This window comes from Crocodylus siamensis, chromosome 9, assembly GCF_052110815.1.
Source record: "Crocodylus siamensis isolate JL-2025a chromosome 9, ASM5211081v1, whole genome shotgun sequence".
NCBI classification, from domain to species: Eukaryota; Metazoa; Chordata; order Crocodylia; family Crocodylidae; genus Crocodylus; species Crocodylus siamensis.
In genome coordinates, this window is record NC_143403.1 from 65,766,096 (window position 1) to 65,790,938 (window position 24,843).

The window sequence follows — 24,843 nt, forward strand, 5'->3', positions numbered from 1 at the left end:
ATTAAACTTGATTAAATGCCCACGAGCATTCACAAATGAACCCACGTGCTGCAATACGTAAGACCAGGAATGCCTGATTTTCAGAAGATGCATTACTGATTTGTTTTAGGCGTAAGATCATTGTTGCTTTGGGGTTTTCAACGGGGTTTTCCATCTTTACTTTTTAAATCTTTTTGCCCAAAGCTTCTCAATGGGACTGGACTGCAAAACGGTGTCCTTCTCTGTGGCAGCAGCCTCTAAGTATCTGAGATAATTGCAGGATAGGAAAGAATAATATGAGCACTCAGTGCTGTGTGCACAGCTCTCCTGCAGAAACGCACTCAGCTTTAGCACTGCTGCATTTCAAGCATCCTCCAAAGTCTCGGGGAGGAACTTTCCAACAGTTAAATAGCCAGAGTCATATGCTCCAAGTCCTGATGTCCTTATCCCCATGAGATTTCTTATTAGTGACACAAAGGTGTAACATTCCAATTTCTAGTCTCAGGGCTTCAAGAAAACAAGGTATTTAGCTGGAACTGATCTTAATGTGACCTTTGAAAATGTGCAAGGAGGTGTGAGACTGACTCAGAGTCAAGTGAACAAAGTCCCAAAGAGGCAATAAAGAAAACATTGGAGAACCTTCCTCGAGCCGAAAAAAAAAAAGAAGAGTTCTAGTTCATCCATCTATTTTTAGGTGTTTTATAGCGTCAGACATTGTAACACCCCTCTCCAGATCAGCTAATCTGTAGAAACAGTTTTAGATGGGTACGAGGAAAGAAAGGTGACTACTCTAACAAATAGAGGCAGTTCATGAATGGCAGCAACACATTAAAGCCATGTCAATGTTAAAAAGGTTAGAAGATTCCTCTTGATTTTAGAAGGGTTCCTACACGAACAGAAGTGAAAGACTTAAATATGTTCTTTTCTCTTGCCTGTTTATAACTTGCCCTATATCAAAGAGCCTAAAAATATCTCTCAGGCCTCCAATCACATCTGCAATCATCTTCCTTTGGATCGGTGATGCTAAATTTTGTGCCTGGAATTAATTTCCTGGTTTATGCAGTGGGCCAATGGCAAATCTAGAAAACCTCCTGTTTTGATGGAGGGGAATGAAAACTGAGGTTCCCTTGGAATCTCCTCCTCCGGGAGCCTGAAGCACAGCACCGAGTCACGAGACCCCTGCTAAAATGGAAGAACTGGCAACACTGGGGACTCCTCTGGAGAACAAGGTGAATGTTAAAGGCACAGAAATAGGCCATACATCTCTCAGTGGGTGCTAAGGAGACAAACTGTTTAATTGCTGACCTATGTTAAAATATTCAGCCATGGATCTGGGTAATTAAGGACAAGGTTTTCAAAGTTATGTAGGCACTTAAAGGTGCGTGTAGGATATTGAAGTGCCCAAGCCGGTTTGGTGCCTAACTACCATTGATTTTTTTTTTTTGGTGCCTATATGGCTTTGCACTGTTGAATAGTCCCTTGATCTGTATCTGTTTTTTAAAATCTGGGCTTTAAGTAAATACATTTCATTGCTATTGAGTGAACCTCAGCCATTTCTTCCCGTGCCTACTTTAAAAGCCTATGCATGGATGCTTATTAAATTCAAGGCACGGGGTGTTATCTTCAAGTCAATCCATGAACAGGGCTTATGCATTACTATAGTGCATTAACAACTGGATGACATGGCTCCTTCGCCGATCTGGATATGTTGAAATAAACTCTGTTTTCATTCCTTTTCACCTATCACCATCCACCTGCTTTGTACCTACCAAAGACCACTCCTCCCAGCTTGCAACCTTTCCATTTTGCAATGGAAATTGGAATAAAAATTTTGGAATAAAAATTACGGTTGACAACTTTGTTACCATGGAATTACTTACTTGCGCGGTGAACCTCGCCAGTATGGGAGACGGCTTTCTCAATGGCGCAGCTGAGATGGTGCAATGGATTCCTTTGGTATATAAGCCTCACTGTCTTCCATTGCAAGTGCAAGATGCATTTTCTAGATCGTGTCTTTCCTAACAGACATGCAGAGCAGTGTGTGTAGACTTAAAAAAAAATCCACAAAAAACTGGGACCAAACAAAATGCTCTACAGTACACCCTGTTCCCTGGGGAGAAGATGAGAGAATATGAGAGGTGTTAGTTGTGTTGCTTAAGGCACTACTAGAAGGCACTCGGGGCATATGGTGAACAATGAAATTTGAGACCTAAAATAGAGGAGAGTAGAAAATACTTGCCCAAGTTTGTCTGGATTATAGACATGGCTCACTCTTTAGGTGAAATCTGCATCCACAGCATAGGCAATGGGAATTTTGCTATAGGTTTCACTAGGAGTTTGGTTCCAGCCCTGTGATGTTCCTCTGTTACCCAGGCTAACTACACGTCTGTGAGCTAGTGAGGATTTGAAACTGATGGAGGCAAAAATGGTAATTTAGACCACATAGCTGTCACTAATTCTGGTCAGGAAGCTGGAGCTGGTGGGATAGGTGGTAACATGCACCTACCACCTGTTGTTTGCTCTTTTCCTGCAAAACCCGCAAACTGTTGTCAAAAGAAAACTATGCATGTCCTATTTCCACTTGAGCAATCTGCTTTGAGCCAGTGTTTCCCAAATCTGGTTTATGCCACACCAATGAAATAGGGCACTTGCTCCCCATACTATTGGTGGCAAACTGAGGCTGCAGCTCTTGGCAGCAGGTGAAATCGATGGTAGAGGAAACTGCAGCAGCATCTTCAGTGGGGGGATTGGGAGGAACAGTTTCATAGTTTCTAGGGTTGGAAGGGACCTGAGCAGATCATCTAGTCCAACCCCCTGCCATGGCAGGAAACAATACTGGGGTCAAACAACCCCAGCAAGATGTTCCTGTTCCAGATCCTAGCTGCCCTGACTGTGAAGTAGTAGTTCCTGATATCTAACCTAAACCTTCCCTCTGCCAGCTTGTGACAGTTATTCCTGGTCACTCCTGGCAGTGCTCGGGGGAGCAGGGACTCCCCCAGTGCCTGCTGGTCCCCTCTGACTAGTTTGCAACAGGCCACTAGATCCCCCTCAGCCTTCTCTTGTGGAGGCTGAACAGGTTCAGGTCCCGTAGCCTCTCCTCGTAGGGCCTGCCCTGCTGCCCCTGATCATGCGAATGGCCTCCTCTGGACCCTCTCGACGCTGTCCACATCCCTCCTGAAGTGCGGCGCCCAGAACTGGACGCAGTACTCCAGCTGCGGCCAGACCAGTGCCGCAGAGAGGGGGAGGATCACCTCTTTGGACCTGCTCGAGATGCATCTGTGGATGCATGACAAGGTGCGGCTGGCCTTCCTAACTGCCTCCCCACGCTGCCGGCCCGTGTTCATCTTGGAGTTAGTGATGACCCCAAGATCCTTTTCCGCCTCCGTGCTGACAAGAGGGGAGTTCCCTAACCTGTAGGTATGGTGCCGGTTGTTCCTCCCGAGGTGCATCACCTTGCACTTGTCTGTGTTGAATCCCATCCTATTCACATCCACCCACCCTTGCAACCTGTCTAGGTCTGATTGTAGCCTGTTGCTTCCTTCTAGTGTGCCCACGTCCCTCCATATCTTAGTGTCATCAGCAAATTTGAACAGGGTGTTTTTTACCCCCTCGTCCAAATTGCTGATGAAGATGTTGAACAGTGCGGGCCGAGGACCGAGCCCTGGGGGACCCCACTGCCCATGTCCTTCCAGGTTGAGAAGGACCCATCCACTACCACCCTCTGGGTGCAGCCCACCAGCCAGTTGGTGACCCAATTGACTGTGTGGGCATCAACCCCACAGTCCCCCAGTTTCTTAATGAGAACAGGGTGAGAGACAGTGTCGAAGGCCTTCCGGAAGTCCAGGAAGACTATGTCCACTGCTACCCCTGCATCTAATGATTTGGTAACCTGATCATAGAAGGCCACCAGCTTGGTCTGACAGGACCTGCCACTGATGAACCTGTGTTAGTTGCCCCTAAGCATGCAGTCCCCAGCTGGCCCCTCCTGGATGTGCGCCAGCATAATTTTCTCAAACAGCTTGCCCAGGATCAAGGTAAGACTGACTGGCCTATAGTTTCCTGGGTCCTCCTTCCTCCCCTTTTTGGAGATGGGAACCATGTTGGCCCTCTTCCAGTCCTCTGGGACCATACCAGAGCACCAGTGCCAGGGGCTCATAGAGCCATGCCAGGGGTCCTGCAATGACCTCGGCCAATTCCTTAAGGACTCTAGGGTGGAGATCGTCCGGGCCAGCTGACTTGGACATGTCCAGCCCCTCCAGAAGACCCCTAACTAGTTCCATGCTAATCTTTGGCCCAGGTGTGCCTCCCCTGGAGCCCGAGGGGTCCCAGCATGGAGGTGGCTGTTCTAGTCCCTACTTAGGAAGACAGAGGCAAAGAAAACGTTAAACATGTTAGCTTTGTCTTCTGGTGTAATGACCAAATTCCCCAATGCGTCCTGCAAGGGCCCCACGTTATCCGGGACCTTCTTTTTGCCCCCTATGTATTTAAAAAAGGACTTCTTATTGTCCTTAATCTGAGAAGCTAGTCCTAATTCCATTTTTGCCTTGGCCTTCCTAACTGCCCCCCTACAACCCCGAGCAACTGAAAAATAGTCATCCCTGGTGATGACCCCTTCCTTCCATTGGGTATACGCCTCCTTTTTAGCAAGGAGACGTTCTCGGATACTTTTGGTGAGCCATGGAGGCTTGTGTGCTCTCCTGCTCCCTTTGATCCTCATTGGGATTACCTTCCTTTGTGCTTGGACGATTGCCCCCTTAAGGAGCAACCACTCTCCTTGGACATCTGGCTCCCCACCCCTCTGGGACCTCCCCGACTATCCTCCTTAGCTCGCTGAAGTTTGCGCTTCTAAAGTCTAGTTGCTGAAGTAGGGGTTGCTAAGTGATGGCATGAACCCTGGTAGGAACATTTTGTGCCCCCTAGCTTGGGAAATGCTGCTTTACACAAGTAAAGAGCTGTACAGTGAGCATGTGTCTACATATGTTTTTACATGTGCCTAAACTTAATGTGCGTTTGCCTAATGCGCATTAAGGCAATTTAGGGACTCATCTACATGTGCACCGCAGAAAGCAGGGATCAGTTTTATGCACAGATAGCTAAACTGCATTAGCAAATGTGTAGATACACTAATGTGCTTTAATGCAGGTGTGTGGACCGATTTGGGATTAAAATTAGTCCCAAGTCAATGGGCACACGTATTAATGCGCATTAGCGAGTCTACATGTTCACTAATGCTATTTAGCTATTCGTGCATAAATTTGATACGTGCTTTATTCAGGTATCAAATTCAGGCTTGAATAGCCTTAGATCACCCTTTTTAAGGCACATTAAGGGTGCACATATGTAGACGCATACCCTTAATGCACCTTAAATTGGGCCAATGCACATTAAATACTCATATGCAGACATATGAAGTATGTAGTTGAATAGTCCCAAATTACACCTCACCCTAAGCATGAATGTTGCTGATATCTTGTCTATGCTCCCAAGCATGAATGTTGCTGCTATTGACAGGATTTCATCTTCGCATGCTGACCAAAAAAAAAAGGGCATTGATAGAATCTGCCCAGTGTGATCTTGTGAAGTTTCCATTCCTGTTTTCAGAGGAACTCCTCCTAAGAGTGCTGTCGCTCCCTTTTTAAAATGATGAGAAGATGAAAGGGATCCAAAATGTTTTAGGTCTGAAGATAAACTTTTTGCTGCAAAAAGAAAAGACACAGTGCTGGTAGGGCGTTTACTTGTTTCCACTGAGCGATTATAGTATTCTATGAGCAAAAAAAAAAAAAAAGGTTGTCAGGCCATTTTAGAGTTTTGGTAGATTTGGGGTGATCTATATATACTTAAAACCATTTTGCATGTCAAGCTGGTGTGATGGAATGAGCGTAGTGTTCTGAAACATTATGGAGCGATAACCAACATCACTGAGCTCATTAAGCAGTGCAATCAGTGTTGGGCAAAGCGAAGAACTCCCTCTTCGTACACTTGCAAAATGGAAAGGTTGCAAGCTGAGAGGAGTGGTCTTTGGTAGGTACAAAGCAGGTGGATGGTGATGGGTGAAAAGGAATGAAAACAGAGTTTGTTATTTCAACATATCCAGATCAGCAAAGGAGCCATGTCATCCAGTTGTTAATGCACTATAGTAGTGTAGAGTAGTAATGGGTAAATCTGTCCGACCCCCCCAGTTCTCTTTTCTGTTGCCTTGTTTTCTCTCACCTTGGGAGTTCATACAACCTCTGTGTGTCTGCCTTGATTTGCATATCTGTAAAATGGGTACAGTAATGCTTTTTTCACAGGGTGCCAAATTAGCCTTTGTAAAGCACATTGAACCTCTTGTGGTAAAGAATGTGATGTAAGTGCAAAGCTTTTATTACTGGGTTTTTTTTTTTTTCAAACTAGTTGTGGGATAAGGTGCTGAATTTCTATAAGACTTTCATTGATATTGTGGTTCCTCACCTGCCAAGGATCTGACTATACACTCTCTGAGCTATATGTATTGCTTGCACTCCACTTAGCTCACTTACCACTGACTTTTCTGGGTATGTCTACACTGACATTTGGGGTCATCTCTCAAATCTCTCAACATACCACCACCTCCAATTTAAAAATCTGGCATATTTTGTGCTGCTTAGTTCTGTAAGAGCAGCATCCTTCCATGAAGGTGTTTGCTCCCTCAATTGGAACCAAGAGCAGGCGAGACATGCAACTTGCAGACATAAGAAATGAGGTGCAGAAGGGCTGTAAGGTTTTATTCACTTCAGGCACTTCACTTTTACTGGTATAAATGATCAGAAACTGATCTATGTCTGTAACAGAACAGAAGTTCAGCAGATATAAACTAGTTCAAAAATGGTGGAACCCAGTCTAAGACATGCCCCTCCTCACACCAAAGGGTGACTGTATGTTTTGTTCGCTACCCAACTAAACTACATTTCTTACAGAAAACAGTGTAACTTGGATTGCTTCTGCCTCAGGCTTTTTGAGTGTCTGTACCTAGCCTTAATGCCCAGAATTTCAACTTAATCAGGCACGTAAAGACACAGATTGGTGCCCAGAAACAGGGGTTTGTGGGATTGCTGCTGGTTGGGCTGGCAGAGAGGAACAACCTCACACTGAGGTTCAGGAGAGCTCCCAGGGTTGGCCTGCATGGCTACTAGGGATCAAGCTCGAGAGCATCTCAGTGTGCAGCAAGAACAAGTATGGGATTACGGGTAGCTCTAAAATTGAGCCTCGCCAGGAGTGGCGGCCTTAGGGGTGCATGATGTAGGCGACTGCCCAGGGTGCCATGGTTAAGGGGACATCACACACGTGCGCACACACGTGTGAGCAGTCTACGCTCATAGCGGCACTCTCCCCCAGCTCTGCCCCACTGTGGCCAATCCATACCCTAGGCAGGAGGAGCAGTGCCCAACCCAGCCTGCCCCATGTCTCGGGAGGAGCAAGGCTAGGCACATGTGGGCGGGGTAGTGCCTGGTCCTGCCCACCTGCTTGCCTGATGCACCATGCTGCTTTGCCTCCCCGCTGGACTGCACCCAGAGCTGGATGCAGGCATGAGCAAACTGGGCATCTGCCAATGGCCTGAACAGAAAGGGGGCCAAAAAATGTTTTTTGGGGTTTTTTTTTTTGGTTTTTTGTTTTCCCATTGTCTGATTTATTGTCATTATCTCTGGCGAAGGAGGGCCTGATGCTAAAAGTTCACCTGAGGATACCGGGGGTCTAGGTGTGGTACTGACTGCACCCGAGCCTCTGCCTCTGCCTGCAGCAGTGGTCCTGACTTTGGGGGGCAGCAGGAGGAGGTGAAGAAATAGAAGAGGGGTGCCAAAATACGAGTTCACCCATGGCACCATTTTCCGTAAGGCTGGCTGTACTAACCAGCAAAATAGACTGGTGCCTTGTCATTAACACACAGAAACGGAGGTACAATTCCATTAGGTTACAGACAGACACAGAGTAAAAAGGTCAGGCCCTCCACCAAAGAATTTGTAACCTGAAGAAGGGAAGTATAACTTCCTCCATTTTTCATCTGGGGAACTGAGAGAGATTTAAACAGCGAATTGAAGGCCTTGGTTAGAATCTGTGGCATATCAGGAATTGCACCTAAATCTCCCGAGTCCCAGCCCTGTGCCATAGTCATAACTGCTTTACACCTCTACCAGATGCAGTCTGCTGGAAGGAGATTCTCAGGATCTGTCTGAGAACTCAGATACCTGAGAAGTAGGATGAATTGGCTCTCTGTACCTGGATGATGCATCTTCTTTATCCACGTGCGCTACCTGGCAACACCTTCTGCTTTTATGTTCTAGGCTGCTTTTATTATTAAAAAGAAACAAACTGGAAGCAGGTAGAGATTTAGCTCCACTGTGGCTAATCCCATTGATTTGCCTAGAAATCTATAGAATATAACTGCATGGCAGTGCTTATTTAAATAAGGAGATTTTTAAAAATGATTGGGAAAGTCATTCCATCTTGTTAGTGAGTAGAACAATAGCAGATCAATACTATGCATTGCTGGTTGTACAAATGTGATGTTATGCACAAACCCTGTAGCAAGATGGAGGCACGATATAGATTAACGGGCCTTTTTTTAAAGCCAATGGGTGAGGACAATTAGTTAGCGGCCAAAAATGCTTCTGTGCTGCAGTTTGCATTCCTCTCACAAGTGCCCTAATGGCTGATTCTGGTTCCGTTGAAGTAAGTGATGGTTTTGCTGTAGTGTTGAATGGAATCAGGATTTGGGCCTGTACAAATATATTTTTTTCCCCCCCTGAGAGCCCTGGAGCAGAAAATGATGTCTATTTCTGCTGAGTCAAACCTTAAGTTTATGTTTCACTAGTTAATGGCAGTAAAGAGCCAGGCATCAAGGAGTTACGGGTAAGTACGTCTCTGTAGAAAAGAAGGGGCTGAATCCCATAGTCTCTGTTCCAGCAAAATTCCCACCAGTGTCAATGACTGACTTCAGGATTTGGATTTCAGTATTTAATATGCACAATTTGCTTCTGACTCGGTGTATCTACACAAGACGCTACCAGCTCAGTAGACTAATTCAACTGCACAGTAGCGCCACATGAGAAAACCACAGATGCATCTCGAGCAGGTCCAAGGAGGTGATCCTCTCCCTCTATACAACACTGGTCAGGCCGCAGCTGGAGTACTGCGTCCAGTTCTGGGCGCCACACTTCAAGAGGGATGTGGACAGCACGGAGAGGGTCCAGAGGAGGCCACTCGCGTGATCTGGGGGCAGCAAGGCAGGAGAAGGTACGAGACCTGAACCTGTTCAGCCTCCACAAGAGAAGGCTGAGGGGGGACCTAATGGCTGTTCTCAAACTGGTCAGGGTGGACCAGCAGGCATTGGGAGAGTCCCTGTTCCCACGAGCACTACCAGGAGTGACAGAAAAAACGGTCACAAGCTGGCAGAGGGGAGATTCAGACTAGACATCAGGAGGTGCTACTTCACTGTCAGGGCGGCTAGGATCTGGAACCAATTTTCCAAGCGAAGTGTTGCAGGCTCCTACCCTGGGGGTCTTTAAAAGGAGGTTAGATGAACACCTTGCCGGGGTTGTTTGACCCCAGTACTCTTTCCTGCCATGGCAGGGGGTCGGACTACATGATCTGCTCATGTCCCTTCTGACCTGACTAACTATGAAACTATGAAAACCATGCTAATGGTCAGTAGAATTAGTCTTCTGTGCATTATTTCATAGATTTCATAGACATTAGGGCTGGAAGGGACCTCGGAAGATCGTCGAGTCCAGCCCCTCGCCCAAAGGGCAGGAAGTCAGCTGGGGTCATAGGATCCCAGCAAGATAAGCATCCAATTTTCTCTTGAAGGTGCTCAACGTAGGTGCTTGAACCACCTCCGCTGACAGGCTGTTCCGGACCTTGGGGGCTCGGACAGTAAAGAAATTCTTCCTTATGTCTAGCCTGAAACGGTCTTGCAGTAGTTTATAACCGTTCGACCTCATCATGCCTTGGGGCGCTCTGGTGAAGAAATGTTCCCCCAGATCCTGGTGGTCACCCCTGATAGACTTGTAGGTGGCCATCAGATCACCCCTGAGCCTGCGCTTTTCCAGGCTAAAGAGCCCCATGGCTCTCAGCCTGTCATAAGGTCTGTTTTCCTGACCTCTGATCATGCGCGTGGCTCTTCTCTGGACTCTCTCTTAGCATCACTTAAAAAGCATACGCCAGCATTAATGTGCAGCAGCACTGATTATGGTGTATTAAGGTAGTACCTGTGATTAAAGGTACCAGACATTATTATGGTGCGTTAATCAATGTGTATACATGCCCACTGTGTTGCTCCAGGTTGAACTGAAAGCAGTGTTTCAACTTGCCTCATAGGCTAGGGATAGAAATTATACCAAAACCACTATCAGTGATTGGAAACAGGTTTGAACCTGTAACACAACAGACGTTCAGCGCACATAAACCACTTTCAAAATGGCTGAAACCAGTTTGAGAAAAACCTGGATGGTGGATGTAGGATTTAGTTTAAATTAGTTTATTGAATTCTGTCCCACATCTCCTCCAGATTCAAATTCATAGTTCCCTCAGTATCCCAGGATGCTTTGCACCTCCCCCCAGCCCCCGCCCCCAGGATGGGTGGGCTAGCTTTAGCTCAAGCTGTCTGCTTCATCTGAGCAGGGAGACATGCTCTAGCACCCCCTGCCTCCTCCGCTTCTGGCCTGGGCCACTGCAGGCATGTGGCTGCATTTCCAGAATCAAAAGCGAATGTCTCTTCACTTGCTTATCGGTTCAATCTATGCAGCTTAGACTAACCTAACTGAAGATTGAATCAATTCACCCTCAGGCTTTTTGACTGTCTGTACTTAGCCATGATGCTTTGCCGAGTAGGAATCCCAGGATATTGATTCTTTCAGGGTATCGATAGAAAGGAGAAGAAAATATAGAAACAAGCAACACGTGCTGTGGGATTGTTGTTAGAGAAGTTTGCATTTGCTAGTGCAGCTCCTATGGTCTTAGCATGATTCTCAGCTAAAGCTTTATTTGTTTTTCAGGATTCTAAACCTCTTTCTGAGTTAATTCCATATGCAATCACAATGAGCATATATTAATTAATATGTAGAAGGGAAATAAGGATCCATTTGAATCAAATACTCCTCAATAATACATCAGTTAAATTCCTCTAGGTACAGTAGACAGTAAGAAATGAACCTCCAAGAAAAGAGCCAAACATAGGGCTAGCCATTACTTACGTTTTAATTTTAAAGATAACTCCACTCTGCAGTAAAATATATTATAAATCTACAAATTTGGAATACAAACAGAGGTTGGCGAGTATTGAAAAATACATTCCAAATTAGGAACAACAAAGTTGAACAATAATCCATATTTTGAGAGCTGGTGTTTTCCTGTGATTGGATCGTTTCTCTTAAAAAAGCATTCATCCTAATTATTTAAATTAAAGATCACTGTTGACATAATGACAAATGACAATGTTGGCTGAATTAAAAGAAGACTTCTAACAATCAGAGATCCAATAGAATAATGTGGACAAACAACCTAACTGGTTTCAAAATGGAGTTAGATGTTTTCATGAATGGAGGCATGTGGCATGGTTGCTACCAAATAGGTAGACGGACCCAACCCAGTAGGTCTTTTCCAGTCCTAGGTTCCTGTCTTTATCATCAAGAGTTTCAACCATCAGTTCTGTCAGATTGCTGAAAATCCCATCTTTCACCTGTTCTCATCCTTTTCCATCTACTGGGAATTGTATTGAAGTCAAAATATTCAAAGCATAAAACTCGGTCATGAGGTTGTTTTTTTTCCCCTTCCAGCATGAGCTGCTCTTATAATTTGTCCTCTGTTTAACCTTGACCATTCATGCTGTCTTAGAAGGAGAAGGGGAAAATCCTTTATTGTTTTGTAGGACTTTTTGGAGTCTTCCTATCATTTCCAATGGTAATACCCCTGGCCTAAGTACTTATAGCCTTGATAATGAGGGCATTGTTTTAAGAAGGTAAAACTCTTACCTTTTTTGCGGCTGATTAAAGAACGACATCAATTATTAATAGGATTGTTTATTTTTTCTTGCCTTCATCTTTTTGGATGCCCATCATATGTGTTGCCGTTTTATGTTTCATCCTTTTATCTTAATACTTTTCCCTGTAATTATTACGTTGCCAACTTTTCAGATGGGAACTTTCCTTTGTTATAGGAGCCTGCTCTGATCATTCCTGTATCGCTCAGTAATATGAAGGTGTGTGTGTTTCTTTGTGGCCCTTTTATTTAAATGATTTTTTTATCTGCCTATCAATGTGAATAGTAAAGTAATTTCTGCAGTGTTCATCTCTCCTGCCTGCAGAACAGTGATGCAAATTGCATTCTGGAATCGGTGATTAGCCTTTAGAAAGTTTCTTGAAACTTCAGACGGCCAAATAAAGATGCTGCCATGTCAGGAACCTGGATACTGGAGCTCTGTGGGCAGCATGGGCCATCTGGGTGGTAGAGCCAATTGGTCTGAATTTTTTTTTTCTTTTTCTTTACAAAAAAAAGGTAAATCCAGTGCAAATGTACTGCACTCAGTAGAGTTACTTTGGTTTAAGTCTGCCGTAAATGAGTGCAAAATTATACGTCCCTGAGCGTGTGTCAAGAGTGAGCACTTACTTAACCATCAAATCAAATACCATAGCTACAGAATGAAAAGGGCTGATGAGTTGATGGCCTTTAATAATACCTTTAGTTATATACGCTAAATTATGCATGTGATGATCTGATGCCTGCGTTCATTCTAGACATGGACACGTTAGAGGTATCTAGATAGATGCAGATAACCCGACTTCGAACCCATCACTCATGGCAGAAATGCTGTTCCACGCACAGTGTCACACGATTGGTTGGTTTTTTTGAGTTGTTGTTTACTGGCCTCCTTTTCTCTTGGAGCAATACAAAAGAGCCACTGCTGGAAGCAGAGCTTTGCATCTAATGGATTTATTTAGTGTCACAAAACCGTTCTTCCTAGAAGTTCATTTTCTAATGGCAGGTTTGCATACACTTAGTGAAGGACCATCCTCACCTTGCTCTGGGGACAAAAGCGGGTGCGCAAAACGCAAGAGTATCATATCCTGCATGTCCCGAATGTGCTTGTTATTATCGTGTCTTGAAACCATTGGCCAAGGCCTGACTCAACAGCACTTGCTCTGGACCGGATGCTACGGTGCATCTAGTCCACTCTCTGAAACCCACTGCCCAAAGTTACAGCGCGTCCTGCTCAAGATTGCATTCAAGGTTATGACCAGGGTCTTTGCTGGCAGCTTTGCAAGGAGAGCCATAAGATGTGCATCCAAGGGTGCACCTACACATCACCATATGGTGACATTGCTGCGGCACTGTGCTTTAGTACTTCCTTTTGGAGTGCGCTGGCACAGCGACATAGCTGGAGATCACGTGTAGACAAACCCCAAGACATGCACTTATCTTACTAGTCAGTCTTTGTGGATCTGTCTCCTTTTCTTCCAATTTGCAGTTGCATTTGGACCCATTTTTCCATAAAGCAGCTTTCCCTCTGGCCCCACTCTGATGCTGAGTCTCTGCTAAATCCTCTCTGGACAGCCTTATTTATAAGGCTTCAGTAGTGCTGAGGGCCTTTCCCTGCTGCGTTAAATTTCCCTGTGTGAATACTCCCCAGAGTTCAATAAAAACGTTTCTCCCTGCCTCATCCAAGTTACAGAATTAATTTTTTCAGGTTCACAATAGGAGTTTTGCAGTGCAGCTGATCAGATTGATGTGGGCGAGAAAGGCCCGTATTGCTAACACAGGAGCCAAGTGACCAGAACTTTGTTCCCTATGTATTTCTTTGCATTGGATTTGAGCCTTACCTTTCAGCTGAAGTGCATCAATGCATCAAGGTCAACGTACTTCTTGCCTTGTAGAACTGAGCGCTTGGAAATGCTTTTTGATTTGTCTGAATGAAACGTTGCTTCTGCATCAGCTGCATTTGATATTGGTGAGGGAAAGACCAGTTTTACAGCTGAGTATTCCTCCATGAAAAGACTACAGACGTATCATTGGGCTGAGTTTTTAGCCTACCGCTCTGTCTAGTGTTTGTTTTGCCACCGTCTCTTATTACACATTAGACCTTCCAGCAGTACTCCTACTCCTTTATCATTCTCATATGAAAAATGAGGATTCACCTTACTACAAAGGAGCTCCTCCACATTTTCTCTGCCCTTGATGTGCAAGTAATCTTTCCTTCGCTTTGTAACAAGCTCCGCAAAGATGTGCTGAATTGGAGAGCGAGTTGTAATGAACTTGGTAGAGAGGGGGAAGCTGACGGGTTGGGATCAGCCTCGCTATCGGAAAAGAGCCACCGTTTCTCTAGGATGAAACCAGCGGCGGCAATCTTACCCACAGAAGCAGGTTAACAGCGTGAAATGCTAATGAGGGAAGGCTTTTTACTAATGTTTGATTACTTTTGGCTTTAAAGCTACATTTCACTTTCTTTCTCCTTTTTAATCGGCACAAAGCAGATGCATGACTTTTAGGGTTGATTCTTTTTTTCTTTATTCCTTTCTGTGACACCTAGTGATGTGCTCTCATGGGTGCTGCTTCGGCACTTGCCTCCTTAATTTAATTTGACGGCGTTCGCTTCTTACAAAACCTTGCTGGGGACCCATAGGGTATGTCTACATTGCCGGAGGCCCGCAGAAGCATAGCACCCCACTCTGCACGTGGCTTAATGGCACGTCCGCAGCCTGCATGAAAGCAGCAGCGTACCATCCACTTCAGGGTAGAGCGTATATGAAGTGGGCACGTCGTGTTGGTGGTGGAGACGTGTCCGCTGAGAGATGGCATCGTGGAAACAGTTCTCCGGTGTCAGAGGGGGAATTGCGCTCTCTCCATCATAAATGTTGCTGATTGCCTTTTTCTATTTCTGTATTGGCATGACAGATTCATATAGCCAAGCAAAGTTGGTGCAGGTTGATAGGAAATCAATGCGGTAGTGTGAACCATGGTAATAGGAGGCTGGCTGTCATCTTAGCTTTACGTGTACGTTGGCGGTTCAAAGAATAATGTGGTGACATGCAATATTCTCTCTATAAGGAGATTGTTTTGGGGCTGCTCTGGACAGAGGTAGATTTTCTTGTGGGACTGCTGCAGTGAAGTGCAGGCAAGGTGTTCAGGACTTGTGCTGAAAAGGTAACAGGCCAAGTTCTTGCTTGGTTAAATCAATCAAAGGCAGTGGAGTTACACCAGAGACCAATTCTACCCAGGCTTTTGTGGTGCAGAGTGACCTAAGTGGATCAGTGAATTTGGCCTGTAAACCTTTCTTTTTATTCTTAAAAATTAATCAAGTGCCTTGTTGAAAGCAAAGTGTTTCGTAAAGATGGGTTTGCCTTGTAGCTTTGGTACAGGGATGAGACCTGAGAGACGTAGGTTTGGTTTGTAGATCTCATGCAAACTGGCCATGGGCCATGCTTTCTGACCTCGGTTCCTAATCTGTAAAAACAGAAATGACAACCTTCCTTTGCCCCACCTTTTATTTCTCTTTTATCTGTTTGGATTGTAGGTTATTCGAGGCAAGGACCGTCACTCACGACGTGCAGGTACAGCTCCTTTCACAGTGAGGCGTGATCACTATTGGGGCTGTAGATACCGCTGTAACACAGACGTAATCTGTATATACAGATTAAGTTCCCAGAGACCATGCTGAAATGAAATCGTAACCAGGGAACACAGCCAGCTTTACTGAATGGCTACAGAGCAGTTGGATGCATACGTACGTTCCCACAATGTAATACAGCCTAACAGGAATTTAATCCTGCAGTTTGAGGTTTGATTTCTTGGGAGAGAATAACTCCAGGATACAATTTACAGGACTGATGCCTCCTGCGTGGTAAATACATATGTGTTTCTGTGTGTGGCACTGAGTCATTAAAATAGTTCCTTTGACTCTAGGTCAGCATACGGATTAGTCGTGCTGTCATGGGAAAGCTGCTTCAAAGGCAAGGGGGGTTGCATTTTTATCGGCCGTAAGATCCTGTGTGGGTTTGGAGGCCTTTGATCAGGAAGTACAGAGCGTTTCTTGTTGTGGATTTCATTCATTGACATCCGATGCTATCTGAGTGCTTAGTCTGTTCTTTATCCCATCTCACGCTGAGCCATGCTGTAAATACAGGACCTCTTTCCTCCCTGTACTTGCTATCCTTTTTGTTGAGGATATGGCCAATTGCGTCTGGCCACTGGCCTTTGAGTGCCACAAGAAAGCACCGCCAGCAAACAACCCGGGTGCCTTAAAAAGAAAAACAATGGCCTGACACATGGGCCGGGCTTCTCTTCCTTCCCGGCAGAGCTCAAAACCTCCCCTCAGTCTGTCACTGGGTAATAGTCACTCGCATTGGCGCATAACACTTAATCAAAGGCTGAAAAATGTGGCGCTCATTGTTCTAAGGGAAGGTTGCTACAGGCCTGGGAGAACAGGTAATTTAATGCCTCGCCCTCAGATGACTCCAGCCTCCTCCATCCTTGCCATGCTCCATCTGCAGAGATGAGCATGAAAGCCAGGGACATGACAAGCACCCATCTGCAGAGGGATCGCAAGTGTAGCCGATAGAGGATCCTCCCCAAAGGTTTGTCAGACGCTGGTAAAATGCAATTAAAATCTTGCTGTCTGTGTTAAGTGACATCCAGTGGCAGGGGAGGTGATTCATCTCTTGGGTGTCACCAGTGCAGACTGGCACAAAGAGGTTGCCTCTCTTGCGGGCGTTTCTGAGCTAGCTTGCAACTGGCTAGGGTGCTGGCAGCCACGTGGCCACAGTGGCATGAGTTTTGGTTGTCTGATATGTACTCAGGGTTGATGGTGGGCTTGTTGATGCCCAGCTGAGTAGTGCAACTCAGCTGCTACTGGTACCCAAGCTAGTTAATTTAAAGCTCTGCACAGCACGTACACGTGGGCCGCAATCGGACCCTAATAGTGATGCACGATACCACAAGGTTTTGGCTGTGATGCCTCGGCAATAAGTCCAGCTGGACTGAGGGCAAGCGGGCACAGGTCGCTCACAGCCCCTGTCCCTGTAGGGGCACAAGGGGTTGCTGATGAAGCCCTGAAGTGCTCTGAAGAGGAAGGTGCTGGGCTAGGCTGACCATGGGGGACCCTGATTCAACCTGCAGCCAAACCCCTGTGGAAGCATAAGAGCACTTCTACCTCTTCCCTTCTCTGGACATGAAGCCACCCTCTCCATCCCCTGCTCCCCTTGTCATGAGAAGGCTGCATGCAGCAGGACATACAGAATAAATATTGCTTGAAGTGTAGCGCTGGGTGACTTTTTGCGGTGGGGGGGAGATGAAGGATAAATGGGGTTTTGGGGGAACTGAAACTCTTGATGAATTTGGGTTGAGTTGGGTAAAATGAATGGGGGTGGGGAATTGAAAGATGTCAGCATGCTTCATTTAAATATTTAAGTCATAAATATTTACATGTGTAATGTTATATTTAAGTAGTACCAACATGGTGTGTTTTATTGGGGCTTTTTAAAAACAGTCCTCCAAACTGTGGGCTGTGTTTTAAAAATCAATCCTAAGTATAAAAGAAAGAAAGAACAGGGATTAAATAACAATAATAATGATAAAAAATTACTGTGGATCGAATGAAATGTTGTGGGTTGATCCAGAACGACATTTTTCTTTGTTACAGAAAGAAATCTATTTATGTTCTACCCGAACCAAAAATGTTTCCTGGCTTTTTGCTTTGGCCACCTAACAGCAAAATCCATTGTTTGCCAAGTTTTAGTCTCAGATGTCTGTGCGCGCACAATGAGCCTGAAACCTTGCAAGAACAAGCTCTTGGTGACATTCATTTCCAGTCCCAACTGGAAACGTTATGATATAGACGGCCTTTTTCCCAGGGATTTTGGCACTTCTGCTTTCATTGCAAGACAGACCCAGAAGAGCAAAAAAGCACTGCAACAATTCAAGGGAGCTTGTTGGGGACTGCCCAAGCCAGCTAAAAAGGTTGAATTCCAAATATTTTGATGCCAAAGATCTCACTACGCTCCCAAGCAGGGACGAAATCAAACTCCAGATCCTGCCTGATCCACTTAGCAACTCTCAGGGCCAGGCATTATGGGACCAATTGGAGGATTATTATTTTAGTTCCTAGAATCATAGAGAAATAGGGCTGGAAGGGACCTCCAGAGGTCATCCAGTTGTTTCTCTTTTCTTGCGGTGTGCATGGCACTGTACAGTGTTTTAGAAACAAAATAACTGGACTTGATGATCTTCAGAGGTCCCTTCCAGCCCTAAGATCTATGAAATCTATGAATAGTGCCCCAGGGGTCTTGTAGTTTGGGGCGAGGTAGATTTCTTCACTTTTTTCGGAAGCTCCCATCAATAACCTTGCACTAAAATTGAGCTATGAAAACTACTTTTGCGATTGTCCAAGTGCTGCTATTGCACAACAGCCCTGGCCAGGCTGCAGCATAGAGCTGTCACAGTCCAGCGAAGGAAGCTGTCTGAACGTCCTGGGTGGTAGCGGCAGCGTGTTTCTTGGTGTCATGTTCAGGGATATGTCATGTGCATATGCCTGTGCTGTTCAGTAGGAGACTGAATTGCCTTCTTCTTCTTAAGATTTATCAAGCTACCGGTTTTCACGTTCAGCGACCTGTGAAGACATTGCTTCTCCCACCAGTGACAACTATTTTTTTAAACAGCGTCAGTCATGGGGAGGTTTAGAGAAGGGAAAGGAAAGAAAACCACCCTAGTATGGCATCTCTTCCCAGGTGGCCATCCACTGAAATTCTCAGCCAACCATCCACAGCATGGGTGATCATGTATAGACTAAGTTTTAACAGTTTAAAAAATAAATTAAAAAGTTCCCATTTGAAGTACTGTATTTAGAAGCAGACTGGATTCTGGTATTACCGAGTGGCGGAGATAATCTCTTTATATCAAAAGATTGAGGGGTAGATCCTCTGCTGCTATAACTTGCCATAGTCTCGTTAACTGCCACTGAACTATACTAGTGGAGTATCTGCCCTCTGAACTCAGTTTTGCTCTCAGAGACTGTGAATGTCTTTTATTTTAACACTTTTACCTTGGAGAGCAAGACAAATGGCCTTATAGCTGGCCAGAGCTACTTGGATCATAAAAACCCATGAACTCTGTTTCCTATTGATCTTGCATGCATCATTTGGAGAGTCAAGAAATTGTCCTAGGATGATATCAATAGTACACATTATCTTCATGAAGTCCATTTATACTCTGATGGTAATGAAAAGATCATTTATGTTTGGAGATACTGCATTCAAAGTAGGTCACATTTAATCAGCAGAGCTGTGCAAAAGTGTACAGGTTCTTTAGAAACATCTTAAATAGATTTTTTTGCAACTAAACTGAAGTCGGGTTTCTAGAGGTATGCCGAGATTTTTTTGATCCACCCAAGCAAAACTGGGGCTGGTTCTGAGCAATCCAAGGCTGATTTTATGGCTTTTTAGGCAAAATGTGGAGTTTCACTGGGTTACAATACTAGGTGAAGCTAAACTCTTCAAACTGTGGGGCTTCTCTGCATGGATGGGTTAGTGCACAGTAAGACGGGGTGTGAATTTGCAGCACAAGCTATTCTGAACCATCTGCTCCTGTGGACTTGGTCTGCACCAAGTGGAAGGTAATCCATTCCACTTAAGCAAAGTGCAATAGGATTGTATGTGGACACTTAGCTACCCAAGTGCCACTTGGACGCCTATTTGGTGGAACTTATCCTGATCCCAAGTGTCCACACAGGGAGCTAGTCCAGACTAGTGAAAGCACTGTCAATTTACGTGCAGTTTAGTGTGCACTAGCTTCCCAAAGGTAACCAAGCTCTGAGACGCACTGAGACACTCAGTGCCTTCAAACACAAAATCTGAACTTGTGCTGATCAAACCAGGCAATGTCTGACTTGGTCCCTGCCTTGCTGAGTGTAGCACAACTCTGTACAGCTGCCTAGTTAACAGTGATAACAGTGGTGGTGAGTTGCAATTCCCAGATTAAATCTTGTTATTTGTCTTGATGTTCGCCTTCTAATTTCACATCAGTCACCCATCACCACTTTATGAAGTGCTGAAGCAAGTAAAACCAGAGAAGCACTACATTCAGCTCTGCAGTGCTTGTCTCAGTTATTCGAGTGCCTTTGCTCCTGCAGAATTTTGTTCATAATGTCACAAATGGGCTGCACTATTTATGGTAGATGAAACACCTGACAGAAGCAAGAGTTATTTGCAGAGCATCATCCAATCCTGCCCTGTGCATTCTCCTGAAAACCGGGCAAATGGAAGTCTGCTTTGATTTCCAGTCTTCTTTGCGTATGGGATCTTTCAGACTGCCTATGATCATTTTTTAAAAAAACAGACCAAAAGCTCACTTAACTCTGGGCCATCCTCTGTCATGGCTTTTCATGTGAAGTCCATAACCCTGATTTTTGCACCAGAACCTTGTACACTTTGTACAAGAACAATCAAGGTTGCAATTCAGGTTGCTGACAGAGTTCTTTTAATTTCTACCCTCTAGCTTCCTTAATAATCTCTCATGGTCAAAATCCAGATGGCACCGCAGAGCTCTGTCGAGTTGGTGGGGATTGTTTTGTTTGTGCTGATTATAACTTTTCCCAGATAAAGTGTAAAACTGTTTGAATTTTTGGCCTTTGGCTGTTTGGCAAGCTGCTGTCAGCTTCCAGCATGAACCAATTCATATTCAGTGCACATCCACAGCCCGCTGGTAGGGAGAAACACAACAGCAAATGGACCAGTCTGCTCTATCCAGCAGCCTGAAAGCCAGTAGACCCTGCTCCATCTCTTTTGTTTTTCTTTCTTAAATATAATCAGCCCTTTTCTCTCTGTTTTCATTGCTGCTGTTTCTTTGATTTACTGCCGAGTTGTAAAGTTTTGTCCTGTGGAAGCAGCGAGGGGTAAGGGGACAATTTTTAAGCCCTCAGCTAATTAAACGTTAAAATAAGCAATTGAAAAAAATGAAGGTGAGATGCTTTGCCGGTTTACATATAAAATAATCAAGTTTGTCATTGAGTGGGAAGAGGAGGGAGGGGATGGAGGCTGTCTAGAAGAAGGGAGAAATAAAAACCTGAGCACACTGAGTTTTCTCAGTTAAAGTTACTTCCTTGGTGCCTGGCTGTATTTAACGGTGCTCCATCAGGCCATTAGGAGGAGAATAAAACGAGCGTGGCATTCATAAACAGGGCACTAAATGGAGGAAAGGTCTAATGGGCTTGAATACTGGAGGAGCAGCACTACAGAGCACATCCTGTTATGGCAAGATAGCACTGAAAATACTGCGCTATCCAGTACTCCCCTTTGCCTTCACGTCTAGGAACTGGCACGGCTGCACAGTCAGTAAAAGTTGCATATGATCGTATCAGGGGATTAGCTGGAAAAGGGGTGTACAGGCTTCTGCTGCTCGGTCACCATGAGGAGGGGGACAGGTATAGGCTGATGGAGGCCAGGACTGGGTGGGAGGGTGAGTATGTTATAGGCTAAGTCCAGACAGTCAAAAAGCCTGAGGCTGTATAGATTAAATCTTGGCAGGTTAGTTTAAGCTGGGTGGACTGAACTGATGAGCGAGTGAACAGACATTCACTTTTGAGTCCAGAAATGCAGCCACATGCCTGCCAGGGGCCCAGGCCAGAAGAGGGGTGGGGGAGCTAGAGCACGCCTCTCTGCTGGAGCAGACAGCTTGGACCAAGGCTAGTCCACCCACCCTACGAGGGGCGGGGGTTGCAGGGGAGGTGCAAAGCATCCTGGGATGCTGGGGGACTGTGAGTTAACATTGAAACTGGAGGGCATCTGGGACAGAAGTTTAATAAACTGATTTAACCTAAATCAGTCAAATCTGATACTACATACAGCCAGACTTATCTTAAATTGGCTTTGGTCACTTTGAAAGCAGCTTACATGCACTGAACTTCTGTTGTGTTATAGATCTGAACCGATTGCTGATCATTTATACTGGCTTGTGTGTAATTTCTGTCCGTAGCCAAGAAGTACATTGCAGTTTTCCTTTATCTGCTGGTCTTGGGATCACTTCATCAGATCGCCAGCAGGAGTATGCTGTTTCCCTCCCCTGTTCCAATCCTGCAGCCATTGGTGGAAGTTTCGCTTATGGAGAGATAAGAGACCTTCAGGCCTTTTATTGCTGCTGCTGCTGCTGCTGGCATTTTCAGGATCACACTGTTGTCCATAGTTCTTCACACAAATTTTACCTCTACATTTAAATGAGCTGATGTCATAATTTTGCATTTATTGTTTTTTAATAGGGCTTTCTTTGGTAGGGCCAGTGAGATTTCCACCTTTCAGGTGGGGGAAAGCTTGCAAAATGGTCAGTATTACCCCTTTCTCTCCTTTCTCACATACACCTGTTCCCAGTCCCCTTTTCTCCTGCAGTTGATATTCCCTAGTGAAGGCAGAGCTGTAAGAACCAGATTGGTCAACAGGATTTATACGTAAAACCACTTTGACCTCTAAATCCAAAATTATAGTCCCCAGGCCATTTCCTCCCTCAAATTATGCCAAACTCTGGAGATGCCTGAAGACTATACTCTCCTAAAGTCTGACCTCCTACGTTAGGGTAAAAGTAATGTTGTAGTGGTGAAGGTCCAGAAATTCGTGCAAGAGGCAAGGAGTTGGAGGGGCTGTTTGAAAGCCAGGAGCAGATTGAACCCCTCTCCCTGCTTTTGATAGGCCTTGATCTCCCAGTAATTAGTTTCTTTTCTTCTGCTGTGTGTGTGCTACACCTGAGATTTTTCTCAGCCCCTCCCCTAGGCTGTGCTGCACTTGCTGTGCCTAGCTTCCTATAATCAGAGACCCGAGGAAGAAAGTCTTACGTTCAAAAGCTTGTCAAAACACATCCTACATAGACACACTAGGAACTTCAGCGTCTAGGCTGCTTCTGGGACAGCCTAGAAGTATGTCTGTCTTTTTACATGGCTGAGCAGCTTGGCATGTAGCTCACACGGGCGTGCCTTTAAGATTAAATGTTTCGCTGTCTGTCAGCCGAGGTACTTGATCTGAGCAGACCTGGTGGATCGGGCTCTGCACAAGCCAGCGGGGGAGATTCTGTTGCTACGCTGCTGTTGGATAATGACTTGCTACTTGGTGTAGGAGACGGGGGTTCAATTCCCTTTCCTGTCTGAAGGGGTTCAAGTCCGCATCTTGAACACTTTGTGGTGTGTGAAGCTGTTTAGCACTTTGCACGGGATATTTAAATACTGACTGTTCTGCAGAGAGGGACCAAAGTGAAGATGACTTGCAAAGTGCTACACCTCGAGAGAAAAAACCCACATCATACTTGCAGGCTTGGTAGTGCTACACTCGCTAGCATCATGACCAGCAGAGACTTGGGGGTCACGGGTGATCACAAGATGAACATGAGCCACCAATGCGATGCCACAGCCAACAAAGCAAACGAAACTCCGGCTTACATCTACCAATGCGTCTCAAGCAGGACCCAAGAAGTCATCTTTCTGCTTTACTCAGCCTTGATGAGGCTGCTGCTGGAGTGCTGCATCCAGTTCTGGGCTCCACATTTTAGAAAGGTTGCGGAGAAGTTTGAGAGAGTCCAGAGGACAGCCACATGCATGAATAGAGGTCAAGAGAACAGGCGTTATGAGGAGAGGCTGAGAGGCATGGGACTCTTCAGCCTGGAGAAGTGAAGGCTCAGGAGTGATTTGGTGGCAACCTATAAGTATATATGGGGTGTGCTTCAGGAACTGGGAGAACGTCTGTTCACCAAGTCACCCCAAGGGAAGACTGCTAGAAGACCATTTTAGACTGGACATAAGGAAAAACTTCTTTACTGTCTAAGTCTCCAGAGTCTGGAATAGACTGCTTCCAGAAGTCATGCAAGCACCTACTCTAGATACCTTTAAGAAATGCGTAGATGGGGTGATCTGGCCCCAGCTGGCTTCCTGCCCTTTGGGCAGGGGGCTGGACCTGATGATCTTGGGAGGTCCCTTTCAGCCCTAGTGTCTGTGTCTGTGTCTGTGTCTGTCATAGACGTAGACGTAGACGTAGACGTAGACAATGGCTGGAAGGGACCTTGCTAGGTCATCGGGTCCAGCCCCCTGCCCAAGAGGCAAGACGTCTGTGTCTCCCTGTCCCAGTAGTTACCAGGAGGATGTCAGTGGTGCGATGCCCGAGGCCTTCTGTGGAGCTAGTTCTTATTTCCTGCAAAAGCTGATTACTGGAAGGGGTAGCTGGCCTCCTTTCGCCACCCCAAGGATACGCTGCAGCTGTAGTCTCAGGCTCCTCGCTTTCCTGCAGGGAAGCCACTGAGGAAAGAGTTACTCCCCTGAAGCTTCTAGTGTGGATTTTCTTGCTCAGGCCTGCATGGGCAGGTCTGGAGAGCGTGTGATCCCAGCAATCAGGCACTGACCCCAAAACTCTATTACACTTATAAGAAATGGCTAATGATGAAACAAGAAGCCGGGCTGCTGATCTCTGTGGTGACAAAGGAAGCACTGTGCACCGGGTGAAGGTGAAAGAGCACCTGGCGATGCTCTGTGCTGTGTTGAGGCAGGCTCTGTAATGCATCAGTCGCGTGCATTTTGTTAATTATAACATGGGTTTAAGATCAAACATGGAAACATCTTTCCTACACTGATTCTTAGAGAAAAGAACAGATTCTGCTTTAACACTACAGAGACAATTGCCAGCTTCTCCCATGCTGATTATTTCTGCTGATTAGTACTTCCTCTGTCACAAACCATGTCAGTAGCCTTCACTTCCCTGCTGAGAAGTAACAGCAAAAATGGCAGCAAGGCTCATTAAGACAGACACCAGCACCACTCACAGTTCTGGAGATATGAAAAGGCTTACTGTGATCTCTAAAATGTGTTTTGACTTGACGATTCCTGGTGCAAGTGTGCTTCTA

General features: G+C 45.5%; 1 protein-coding gene across 2 annotated transcripts in view; it reads left to right on the forward strand.

Annotated features, from left to right (window-relative positions):
- Positions 1-24,843, forward strand: part of TMEM132D (transmembrane protein 132D) — a 397,944-nt gene that overhangs the window by 80,698 nt on the left and 292,403 nt on the right. The window contains exon 1 of one of the 2 annotated variants that reach the window (XM_090063066.1): positions 15,691-15,709. The exons of the other annotated variant lie outside the window; for it this stretch is intronic. The gene's annotated coding sequence lies outside the window, so the exon portion shown is untranslated. Of the gene's footprint in view, positions 1-15,690; positions 15,710-24,843 lie in introns of those variants that run through there. 2 annotated transcript variants of the gene reach the window in all.